The sequence below is a fragment of the Chiloscyllium punctatum genome, chromosome 26 (genome assembly GCF_047496795.1).
Source record: "Chiloscyllium punctatum isolate Juve2018m chromosome 26, sChiPun1.3, whole genome shotgun sequence".
NCBI lineage: Eukaryota > Metazoa > Chordata > Chondrichthyes > Orectolobiformes > Hemiscylliidae > Chiloscyllium > Chiloscyllium punctatum.
In genome coordinates, this window is record NC_092764.1 from 71,542,532 (window position 1) to 71,555,096 (window position 12,565).

General features: G+C 42.6%; 1 protein-coding gene across 7 annotated transcripts in view; it reads left to right on the forward strand.

Moving 5' to 3' along the window:
* fcsk (fucose kinase) overlaps window positions 1-12,565 on the forward strand; it is a 391,653-nt gene that overhangs the window by 274,347 nt on the left and 104,741 nt on the right. The window lies entirely within an intron of this gene.

Genomic DNA, 12,565 nt, shown 5'->3' on the forward strand with positions numbered 1-12,565 from the left:
CTGTTGTTCAAAGTTCCTCAGTGCTGGAGTATCAACCTTTTTATTCATGTGTCACAGGCTGGGCCAGCATTTATAGACAGAGGTTAGTTACAGTCTGATGTCACATTCTAGGCGAGAGCAGATAAACACAGCAGTTTTCTTCCCTGAACAATGTTAGTGAACCAGATTTTGTTTTCCCAACAATCAACAACAATTTCATAGTCATCATTAGAATCTTAATTCCAGAATTTAATTGAATTCATATTCCACCATCTACTATGGCAAGATACAAGCCCAGCTCCCCAGAGCTTTACCTGAGTCCCTGGATTAATAGTCTGGAATGATACCACAAAACTATTCCCTCCCCTTGCTTATAGGTTCAAGCCTCAAGAGAGGGATTTGAACATAGGTTTCTGAACAAAGTGAATGCTACCTCAAAACTGCAGCTGGTACTTATGAAGGAATAACACTTTGATAATAAACGTTTTGGGGCAGAATGCCCAGATAGTTTGTTGCAGCAGTTTACTACCCAGTGTCCTACATCCTCGAGTGGTCTCACATTTAAGTCCAAGTTCATACTCAGTCAGCTAATCTAAATCTGGCAAACAGAAGCTAAAGTTGGAGTTCACAGTCGTAGCTTCTGAAGGAATTAAAAATTAACAAGCTCTCCTGTTTCGTTTCCACTGCTGTCTGCTGCAAAATAGATGTCAAGTGAGGTAAGGATCAGATTTTGCTCTAACCACTCAAACATTACCAATGTAACAATGCAGGCTCCCTGCCTTCATTCCTGATTAAGGGCTTTTGCTGCTGCTCGGATGCTGCCTGACCTGCTGTGCTTTTCCAGCGCCACTCTAATCTAGAGTCTGATTTCCAGCATCTGCAGTCCTCACTTTTGCGGAGTTGATTTTAACCTTCCTGCGAATCCTCTTGCAAGGATGCTTACCTTGAAGAAGTTCTCCTCCTCTCTCTACAAGAACCTCAGTGAGTCTCTGTCTCACTGCAACCCCCAGGTCGTCTCCTCTGCCCTGAAGCTCTTCAACCATGTCCTGAAACAGACTTGCTACCGCAGCCAACTCTTGGCTACCTTCTCCCCAGCCCCACCCCCCTCCCATTTATCTCTCCACCCCAGAACTCCCTGCCTTCATTCCTGATTAAGGGCTTTTGCCCGAAACGTTTATTTTCATGCTCCTCAGATGCTGCCTGACCTGCTGTGTTTTTCCAGCACCTCTCTATTGTAACAACCCAATCATTTGATGAGCACTGGGGAGGCTGATGCCTATATCTGTCTGCCCACCACCCCCAAGAAAGTATCTGTATCATATTGACTGCTGTACACATTCATTAAAGTGGGGATTGGTTCATTTGTAGAATAGATTTCTGGCTAAATGGTTGAAAGCTGGTACACCGATCTCCATCAAGTGAGAGCTGAACTTGTTTTTACTTGAGGAAAGATCATCTCGTAAAGGAGGTCGGAATGCATTGATGCAAATCCGGTCTAAAGTCATCATTTGGATTATATTTGATCACCTGACTGGTCTGGAGGTAACTTTTCCTGTTTACCCCAGGACAGTTTATCCTACTCTAAGTTCAGACTAAACTTACATACCTTTCATTATACTATCTTCCATTGAGCCTATCCAAGAGTCGCTTAAATGTCCCTAACTTATCTGACTCTACTACCACTGCTGGCAGTGCATTCCACACACCCAGCACTCTGTGTAAAAAGCTTACCTCTGACATCTCCCCGAAACCTTCCTCCAATTACCTTAAAATTATGCCTCCTCATGGTAGACATTTCTGCCATGGAAAAAGTCTCTGGCTATCCACTCTCTCTATGTCTGCCATCAGCATGTACACCTCCATCAAGTCACCTCTCGTCCTTTTTTGCTTCAATGAGAAAAGTCCTAGCTCCCTCAACCTTTCTTCATAAGACATGCCCTCCAATCCAGGCAGCATCCTGGTAAATCTCCTCTGTACCCACTCTAAAGCTTCCACATCTTTCCCATAATGAGGCAACCAGAACTGAACACAAAATTCCAAGTGTGGTCTGATCAGGGCTTTATCGAGCTGCAGCATATCCTCGCAGCTCTTACACTCAATCCCCCTGCTAATGAAAGCCAACACACCACACGCCTTCTTAACAACCAACTTGCAGAATGTTTCAGTGAACATCTCAGGGACATGCACTAAACAACCCCACCGAACACTTCAACTCCCCCTCCCACACTGCCAAGACGTGCAAGTCCTGGGCCTCCTCCACCGCCAAACTCTAGCCACCTGACGCCTGGAGGAAGAATGGCTCATCTTCTGCCTTGGAACCATCCAACCACATGGGATCAATGTCAATTTCACCAGTTTCCTTATTTCCCCTCCCCCCCACCTTATCCCAGATCCAACCCTCCAACTCGGCACCGCTGTCTTGAACTGTCCTACCTACCCATCTTCCTTCCCACCTATCCGCTCCACCCTCCGCTCCGACCTATCACCATCATCCACCTATCGCATTCCCAGCTACCTTCCACCCAGCCCTACCTCCCCCTTCCCATTTATCTTTCAGCTCCATAAGCACCCCCATTCTTGATGAAGGGCTTATGCTCAAAACGCCAACTCTCCTGCTCCTTGGATGCTGGCTGGCCGGCTGTGCGTTTCCAGCACCACACTTTCTGACTATCAACCTGGGTGGTAATTTTGAGGGGGTGTATGGACGTGGACCCCAAGATCCCTCTGTTCCTCCAAGAATCCTGCCTTTAATCCTGTATTCTGCATTCAAATTCAACCTTCCACAGTGAATTACTTCACACTTCTCCAGTTGAACTCCATCTGCTACTTATCAGCCCAATTCTGCATCCTGTCAATGTCCTGTTTCAACCTACAACAGCCCTCCATGCTATCCACAACTTCACCAACCTTCATGCCATCGGCAAACTTACTAACCCACTCTTCCACTTCCTTATCCAAGTCATTTATAAAAATCACAAAGAGCAGAGGTCCCAGAACCGGTCCCTGGTCACCGAGCTCCAGCCTGAATACATCCCATCTACCACCACACTGTCTTCTATGAGCCAGCCAATTCTGTATCCAGACAGCCAGATTTCCCTACATCCCAAGCCTCCTTATTTTCTGAATGAGCCTACCATGGGGAACCTTATCAAATGCCTTGCTAAAATCCATGTACACCACATCCACTGCTGTACCTTCATCAATGTGTTTTGTCACATCCTCAAAGAATTCAATAAGGTTTGTGAGGCATGACCTGCCCCTCACAGAGTCATGCTGACTATCTCTAATCAAACTATGATTTTCCAAGTAATCATGAATCCTGTCTATCAGAATCCTCTCTAATACTTTGCCCACCACAGACATAAGACTGACTGATCTGTAATTCCCAGGATTATCCCTATACTCTTTCTTGAGCAAGACAATAACATTTGTCACCATCTGACACTACTCCAGTGGACAGTGAAGATGCAAAGATCATCGCCAAATGCGCTGCACTCTCTTCCCTTATTTCCTGTAGTAACCTAGGATATATCCCCTCCGGCCCACAGGATTTATCTATCCTTATGTTTTTCAAAATTTTCACACATCCTCCTTTTTAACATCAACCTGTTCAAGCATATCAGTCTGTTTCACACTGTCCTCAGAAACATCAAGGTCCCTCTGAGTAGTGAATACTGAAGCAACGTATTTATTAAGGACCTCCCCATCCTCCTCCGACTCCAGGCACAATTTCCCTACACTATCCCTGATCGGCCCTGCCCTCACTCTGGCCATCCTTTTATTCCTTACATACGTGTAGAATGCCTTAGAGTTTTCCTGAATCCTACCCCCTTCCAGCCCTCCCAAGACCATTCTTCAGTTCCTTCTGGCTACCTTGTAACTTTGTAAAGCTCTGTCTGATTCTTGCCTCCTCAACCGGAAGTAAGTTTCCTTCTTCCTCCTGACTAGATGTTCCACATCCCTTGTCATCCAAGGTTCTTTCAACCTACTATCCCTTCCTTGCCTCAGTGGGACAAACCTATCCAGCACTATCAGCAAATGCTTCCTAAACAACCTCCACGTTTCTTTTGTGCATTTCCCAGAGAATATCTATTCCCAATGTAGCTGCCTCAGTTCCTGCCTAATAGCATAGTAATTCCACCCCCCACCCCCCCCCCCCCCCCCCCCCCCCCCCCCATTTAAATACTTTCTCATACCGTCTGTTCCTATCTCCCTCCATGCGGATAGTAAAGGTTCAGGAGTTGTGATCACTATCACCAAAATGCTCTCTCACCGAGAGATCTGACACTTGGCATGGTCCCCCCTCTCGTTGGCCTGTCTACATATTGAGTCAGGAACCCTTCCTGGACACACCTGACAAAAGCTGCTTCACCAAACTGTTTGAACTAAGTAGGTTCCAATCAGTATTTGGGAAGTTAAAGTCATCCATGACAACAACCCTGTTACTTCTGCACCTTTCCAAAATCTGCCCCCCAATCCACTCCTCCATGTCTCTGTTCCTATTGGGGGTTCTATAGAAAACTCCCAATAAAATGACTGCTCCTTTCCTGTTTCTGACTTCCACCATACTGACTATGTAGACAAACCTTCCTTGATGACCACCTTTTCTACAGCTATGATACTATCCCTGATAAGCAATATCACTCCCCCATTTCTTTTATACGTCCCCCCACCCCACCCCACCCCACCCCACCATTCCTTCTGAAACGTCTGAACTGTGGAACGTCCTACAACCATTCTTGCTCCTGCAATATCCAAGTCTCCGTAATGGCCACAACATCATAGTTTCAAGTACTGATCCATGCTTTAAATTTGTCACACTTATTCCTGATAATACATGCATTAAAATAGACACTCTTCAACCCAAGACACTGACTGCAACTTTGCCCTATCAAGTGCCTATCTCTCTTCACCGACTCCCTGCATGCTGTATCTGACTGTTCACTACCTACTCCATCATCTGATCAGTAGCTTCTGTTCTTAACCACCCCCCCCTCCCCCCCCACCAATCTAGTTTAAACCCACCCAAAGAGCTCTAACAAACCTCCCGCCTAGGATAATGTTGCCGTTCCAGTTCAGGTGCAACCCGTCCTTCTTGTACAGGTCCCATCTTCCCCAAAAGGTATCCTAGTGATCCACATATCTGAAGTCCTCCCTTCTACACCAGCCCTACAGCCACATGTTAATCTGCACTCGTTCTCTATTTCTAGCCTCACTTGCCCATGGCACTGGTAGCCCGTCCTGACTTCTAACTTCCAATCTAACTCCCTTTAGTTTCTTTTCAGGTCCTTTTCTCTTTCCCTACCTATGTCATTGGTACCAATGTGTACCACAACTTCTGGCTGCTCTCCCTCCCACTTAGGAATCCTGTAGACTCGATCTGAGACATCCCTGACCCTGGCACCCAGGAGGCAACATACCATCCAGAAGTCTCACTCGCAACCGCACAATTTCCTGTCTGTTTCTCTCACAATTGCATCTCCTATCACTAACGGTGTCCTATTCTCCCCACTTCCATTCTGTGCCACAGAGCCAGGCTCAGTGCCAGAAAGCTGGCCACTGTGGCTTTCCCTGTTAGGTCATCTCCCCCAGCAGTATCCAAAATGGTATACTTATTATTGAGGGGAATGGCCACAGTATGTCTGTCTTTCTTTTCCCTTTCCCTCTCCTGACAGTCACCCATCTATCTTTATCCTGTAACTTAAGTGTAACTACCTCCCAATAACTCCCCCTATCACCCCCTTAGCCTCCTGAATGATCCGAAGTTCATCCAGCTCCAGCTCCAGCTCCAGCTCCAGCTCCAGTTCCCTATTGTGGTCTGCGAGGAGCTGGAGTTGGGTACTCTTCTTGCTGGCGAAGTCAGCGCGGACACGAGCGGTGACCCTCACCTCCCACATCCTGCAAGAGGAACATGCAACTGCCCTAGCATCCATCCCCTCTTCTCTAAATGACCAACAGAGATTGAATAAATGAAAAAGAAAAGCCTTACTTTACCAACCCTCTACAGACTCTGTTTCTTTTTAGTTGGATACACTACATGTGTAGTGTCTCAGGTTTAGCCCCAACCTGACTATATTGGTTCACGTACCCAGCAATCCCCATGTCTGCATCCACTCTCTGCAATGATTATCTACAAAAAAAGAGCAAGGAACAAAATAGGCCACTTGGGCCTTCAAGTCTGCTCTACCATTCAACAAGATCTTGGACGATCTAATTTTAATCTTAAACTTTGACAATCATCTATCTCACTCCTGCCTTGAAAACTTTGAAAGATGCTTAACCACTGCTTTTTGAGAAAGGGAATTCCAAAGATTCTCAAAACTTTAAGAAAAAGTATTTCCTCATTTCTGTTTTAAATGGACGTCGTCTTATTTTATAACTATGACTCCTAGTTCTCGATTGTCTTACAAGAGGAAACATCCTTCCAACATCCAACTGGTCAAGTTCCCTCAGAATCTTATATGCTTCAATGAAGTCGCTTTTGACACTTCTGAATGCCAAACGATTCAGGACTAGCCTGTCTGGCCTTTCTACAAAAGGCAATCTGCTCATTCCAGATATTAGTCTACTAGGCCTTCTCTGAATTGCTTCCAATGCATGAACAACCTTCTGTAAGTATCGTGACCAGCACTGTATTCAATGCTCCAGATGCAGTCTCACCGATGCCCTGTTTAACTGAACCATAACCTCCTGACTCTTGCATTCAGTTCTCCTTGATATAAACCATAACATTCTATTAGCTTTCCTGATTACTTGCTGCACCTGCATACAATGCTATTTCCAAGAAGCGAAAGCTACGCTACCTCCCATTGTTATTATTGTTGCTGAATTCCCACCACAAATATCCTGGTGGTTATCACTGATCAGAATGCAATAGCTAAATAGCAGCTGTAGTAATGTGTCAGAGGCTGGTATTTTGGGTGTAAGTATCTCCCCTTCTGACTCTCCACAGCCTATCCACCATTTACAAAGCTCAAAGCAGTTGATGGTGGAATCCAGTCTACTTGCTGAGGTCAGTGCAATTCCAACAATGCTATCTAGGGCTAAGCAGCATCTTTGATTGGTACCCTGTCTACCACCTTCAGCATTCCCTCCCTTCACCATTAACACATAATTTGCACCATCTTCAAAATGTACTGCAACAACTCACAGAGCTTCTTTGACAGTGCCTTCCAAATGTGTGACCTCTATCACTTTGAAGGACAGTGGATACATGGTAACACTGTGACCTGCAAGTTTCCCTCCAAGCCATTCATCATCCTGACTTGGAAATATATCGCCGTTCATTCAGTGTCACTGGGTCAAAATCTTGGAATTCCCACCTGAACAACATTGTGGTTAAGTCTGTACAACATGGACTGCAGCAATTCAAGAAGACGACTCAGCATGACCTTCACAAAATGAATTAGGAGGGGGTAATAAAATACCCAGTAATGTCCAAAATCCATGAAAAAATAACGCACGTACCATGTGTACTAGAAGAATTCTGGAGGGTATTTTAGTATAAAGCTAGTATCCATTTTTCACTATTTTTTTTATGAAAGGAAAAATATACTTTCTGCTATGTTGATTTGGATTTCATCTGGTTAATTGGCAACTCAGCTGAATTAAAAGATTTTTCTCCAGTGATTTAAGAAGTGGAGAAGGAGGTCAATTAGAATTCAAATAAAACAAAGAAAAACTGCTGGAAAGTATTATGAAAGAAAATGCGAAGAAAAAAACACCTTGGTGAAAACATCATTTCTTTTGGAATGTACTTAATAGATAACATATTGAAGAATGGGACTTGTGATGTGCATGCAAGAGGATTATATTAGATAATGACTAAATTTTGAAATAATTGGAATTAGCCTCAACTGAGAAAGAAAATAACTTGCATTCAAAAAAACCTTTTTGACTTCTGGATGTCACAATGAGCTTCACAGTTAATTAAGTACTTCGGAACCATAGTCACTTTTGTGATGTACTTAATGTGGCAGCTAATTTTCAGACAAATATGTCGCATCAGTTTTCACGATGGAGAAAGACATGGAAATGAGGGAACTTGGGGAAATAAATATCGATGTCTTGAACACAGTCCACAGAGAGGTTGTCTGTTTACATCATTTATTGCCTTAGCTCCCTAATAATGCAAAGGGACTCTCTACTGCCTATAAACATTTGCTGAAGGAATGCAACCAATCTTTTCACATTAATTTGTTGTTTACATTTCTAATTTTACAGTTGCCTAAAAAGTTCAGAATACTGTAGGATCAGACTTTTCTGTCAACTTTTTACTAAGTAACAAACTTGAGACTGTGGCTAAACAAGGCCTTTCAAAAATGTCCCTTATTAAAATGCTTATTTGTTTAGGACTGTTTACAGAAACCTAAGTAACATCTCTAATGTTTCCTTCTATGGAGAAAGAAACATCTTATCCAGTATCTCTATATGGGAGACCACAAGTCAGACTGTAAACATCTGCTAAATGTAGCTACCAACCCCTTTCAGACATTTTGTGGCAGCTATAAAGCCCCAGGAGGCCATCTTGTCAACTTTACTCATGGACCACTACAACAAGTACTATATATCTCCACTTCCGGAAACAAATTTCACAGGAGGTTTATAGCTGGGAAGAAATTGTAAATTGAATAATAAATCATCTTAACAGGAAATACAAAGAAGCCATTTATATTTCATTCAGCCTTTTTATTCTCCATTTGCTCATATACTCTTCCTAAAAGTGCTGAGCCCCCGTCTATGGGTAGAAAATTGTGCCTTGCATTTGATGTTGATCTAAGCTATATCGGGTGGTGTGTAAAAAGCAAACTTGTAGTCCCCAGTGGCTCTGCAAATGACAAGAGTCATAATTTCAAACTAGTGAAGTTCAACCTTAATACTTTGACTAAATTGGCAAAAACCCATAAATCTCAGAAATGGTTAAATGCCATCATCCCAAACGTATCTGAGTCAGCATATCTAAAAAGCTCCATCGGCTACATTTCCTGCACATACAAAATTTGTTACCTCTTCGAAACGATTTGTTAAGTTTGTTGATCGCTTTTTAAAAACATGAATCACTGTGGTATCTCTTATGGTTATTTACATTCCTTAAGGAGCATGCAAGGAGGACTCGTGACTATAGCCTAAACAATGGAGAAAAGAACCAAGTAGCATAGTGGACAGTGAATTACATATACAGTAATGTGAAAGTTAAAGATAGTCACTTGGCTTGGCAAAATGTGAGAAATGGTATTCCACGAGGATTAGTGTGGTATCACCATTCAAGTAAACAATTCATACTCTGGAATTAAAAGTCCAGGTTCAAACTTTGCAGATGATACCAGATTGTCAAGTGTAGTTAATAATGGAGAGGATTATGAAAGTGTACAGATAGACAATGATAAACTGCATTGGCAAATAAGCTTCACAAAAGGTCTGTGTGTTGAAGGAAAGTTTCAGTGCAAAGGCATCTGTGTATAACAATAAACAAATAGGAATTCCAATTCAAGTTAGTTAATCTATGTAACAGCAAAGAAATCATGAAGGTTTATATCTTGAAGGTAGAGTTGAAAAGCAGAGAAGACATATTTGAAGCACTCTGAATAGTTTTGCTTTCCAAATTATACAAAGAAAACAGAAGCTGGAAGGGGTGGTTTTAAAAAATTCCTAGTGTTTTAATGGAAGTCAGTGATTAATTTTGGTTGATGATCCAACTCAACTTTCTCTCCACACATGTTGCCAGACCTACTGAGGTTCTCCAGAAATTTCAGGCTTTTTTAATCCAGTTCTGTACCCTTTTTTGCTTTCTCCACATACCTTGTGATTCCTTTAGCATGAAAAACTATGTCTAATTCCTACTTGAAAATATTCAATGTTTTAGTCTCAATGTTTTGCATTGTGTGGCAGAGAATTCGACAGGCTCATCATTGTCTAGGTGAAGAAACTTCTCGTCATCTCAGACCTAAATGACCTATCTTGTATCCTAAAACTGTGACCTCTGTTCTGGATTCCCAATCATCAAGAATGTCCTTCTGGCATTTACCCTGCCTACCTTTATTGTGTGATTTTTAACCTTGTCCACCCCAGTTCAACACTGGCACCTCCACATCATTACTTCTATTAGAATTTTATAGCTTTCTATGATATCCAGAGCATCCTTCTTCAGAGAAGGGGACCAAAACTGTACACAATGCTCCAGGTGTGGTCTCACCTGGGCTTTGTACAATTGCAGCAAGACATCCCTACTCCTGTAAATAAATGTTCTCACTATGAAGGTCAACATACCATTTACCTTCTTCACTGCCTGTTGCATCTGCATGTTTACTTTTAGCAACTACTATATATGGAAACCTAAGTCTCATTGCACCTCCCCCTTTCCCAATTTATTGCCATTCCGATGAAAATCTGCCATCCTGTTTTGCCACCAAAATGGACAACCTCACATTCATCCAGATTATACGTCATCTGCCATGCATTTGCTTACTCGTGCAACATTTCCAAATCACACTGAAGCATTTCTGCATCCTCTTTTTTTACCCTTCCACTCCAAGTTTCTGTTCAGCCCACATGGTGCCAAGGTTCAGGACAACAACACCTTTGAGATCCTGATGTGCTGCAATGTCCGCAACTTGGACTTTACCTCATCAGTTCTGAGATGAAGCTGATCGAGCAGCCAACACTTTCTGCATATGTAATTGCCATGAATCAAACCAGCTTTCACTAACTCCCATATAGTACAGCTGCAATACATCTTTATTCAGCTATCTCTATTTTATTAGTTGATGCAAATTGTAGAGGACAGTTTTGGCATTGGAGGAATGTGAAGGAGAACTTCTTTTATGCAATAAATGGTATTAACTTGCTGCTTGTGAGGCTGGTGGAAGCAGAGACAATTACAAATGTCAAAGGGATATTGGATGGGCATTTGATGGAAAAAAATGTACACAGGGAGATGGGAATAGAGGGGGAAATGGAAATGAACTGATTGCTCTATAAAGAGATGATATCAACCCAGTTGGTCAAATGGCTTCCATCTGTGCCAAAGCAACTCTATGGTCAGGACCCAATGTAGGCCAGGTTTGAAAATCACGGTCCTGTAGATTGTATTAGCATCGTGTCGCCGTCAGGATTGTTCCACGTTTTCAGTAGGCTAGCAGTAGAGAGACAGCAGGAAAGGTGCTTGCCTGCAAATAACCAGCAAAGGAAGCCTTTTTGAAGATTGTATTAAAGCAAAGCCTGTAGACACATGATATTGACCAACTGGGAAAAGTCGTTCCCATATGCCTGTGTTTCATATGGGCCAGCTACTTTGAAAAAGCAGAACTTCCATTTATAACATGACCAGTGTTGATTATAGGTGAAAGTGAGGGCTGCAGATGCTGGAGATCAGAGTCAAGATTAGAATGATTCTGGAAAAGCACAGCAGGTCAGGCAGCATCCGAGGAGCAGGAAAATCGACGTTTCGGGCAGAAGCCCTTCATCAGTTTTCAGATCAAATCACTCAGCCATGAATGGATGAGGGAATACCAACTGCTTCATGATCAGCAAGATTACTGAAAATAAACAACCACAGAATCAATACAGGGTGAATCTTCTCTCCAATTTCTTGGCTGCACTTGCTGATTCCAAGTATCACACTGGTTCAGTGACAGTAATCTGGTGTCAGAAAATTACAGTGTCCAACCACACCAGCAACCTGGCAAGCACCTCAACAGTATGAGGGAGAGAGACCCAGTGCAAGATATTCCAATCAGGATTGTAAATCCTATTTCCGACCCTGATTGGATTAAAAATTACCCAGTTGCCGTCACAGGATTGTATTGGAGATTTCTGGACAGGGACCTCCTGTTATGAACCTGAACAGGAATTCATGAATCCAACAGTGACGGTGAATTTTGTGGAAATAATTATCCTTTTTACAGCAGACCTTTGCAGTAATCTGTGGTTTAAATGTTCAACAAAATAAGCCTGCCAATTTGACAGTCTCAGTGAAAGGGTAAGTATGTGAGGTAAATGTGGAATAGAATGATTTGGTTTTGGGCTTAAGTGATAGATACATGAAGTGAATCTTAGGAATTCCTTATCCTAGAGGGCTAAGGAATGAAGCTCTTATATTGGGCATGCTCAAAAAAGAAATTGATAGGTTTGGGAACATAAGAGGTGAGTAGGCCATTCAGCTTCTCGAGCCTGTTCCATCATCCAATGAGATCATGGCTGTTCTGTGGCCTAACTCCAAATACTTGTCTTTGGACAATATCTCTCAATATATTTGCATATGAAAAAATATCTTTCTCAGACTCAACAACTCATCAAACTGATTTTGGAAACTAATGATATTAAAGGATATCACTGAAAGACAGTGTGGGAAAGTATCATTGAGAGAGATGATTAGCCATGCTGTAATTAAATGGCAGAGCAGTCTTATAGGCTGAATAACTAACTAAAGTTCCTATGCTCCTACCTATGTAATCCTGGCTGACACTTGAGCAGTCAGTGAGGGACATCACAACTCATGGAGCTGTCATCTTTTAGATGAGACTTTCTACCAGATCACTTCTGTCATTCGTGAGATTATTTGAAACCTTTTCTGCCAATTCCTCACCAG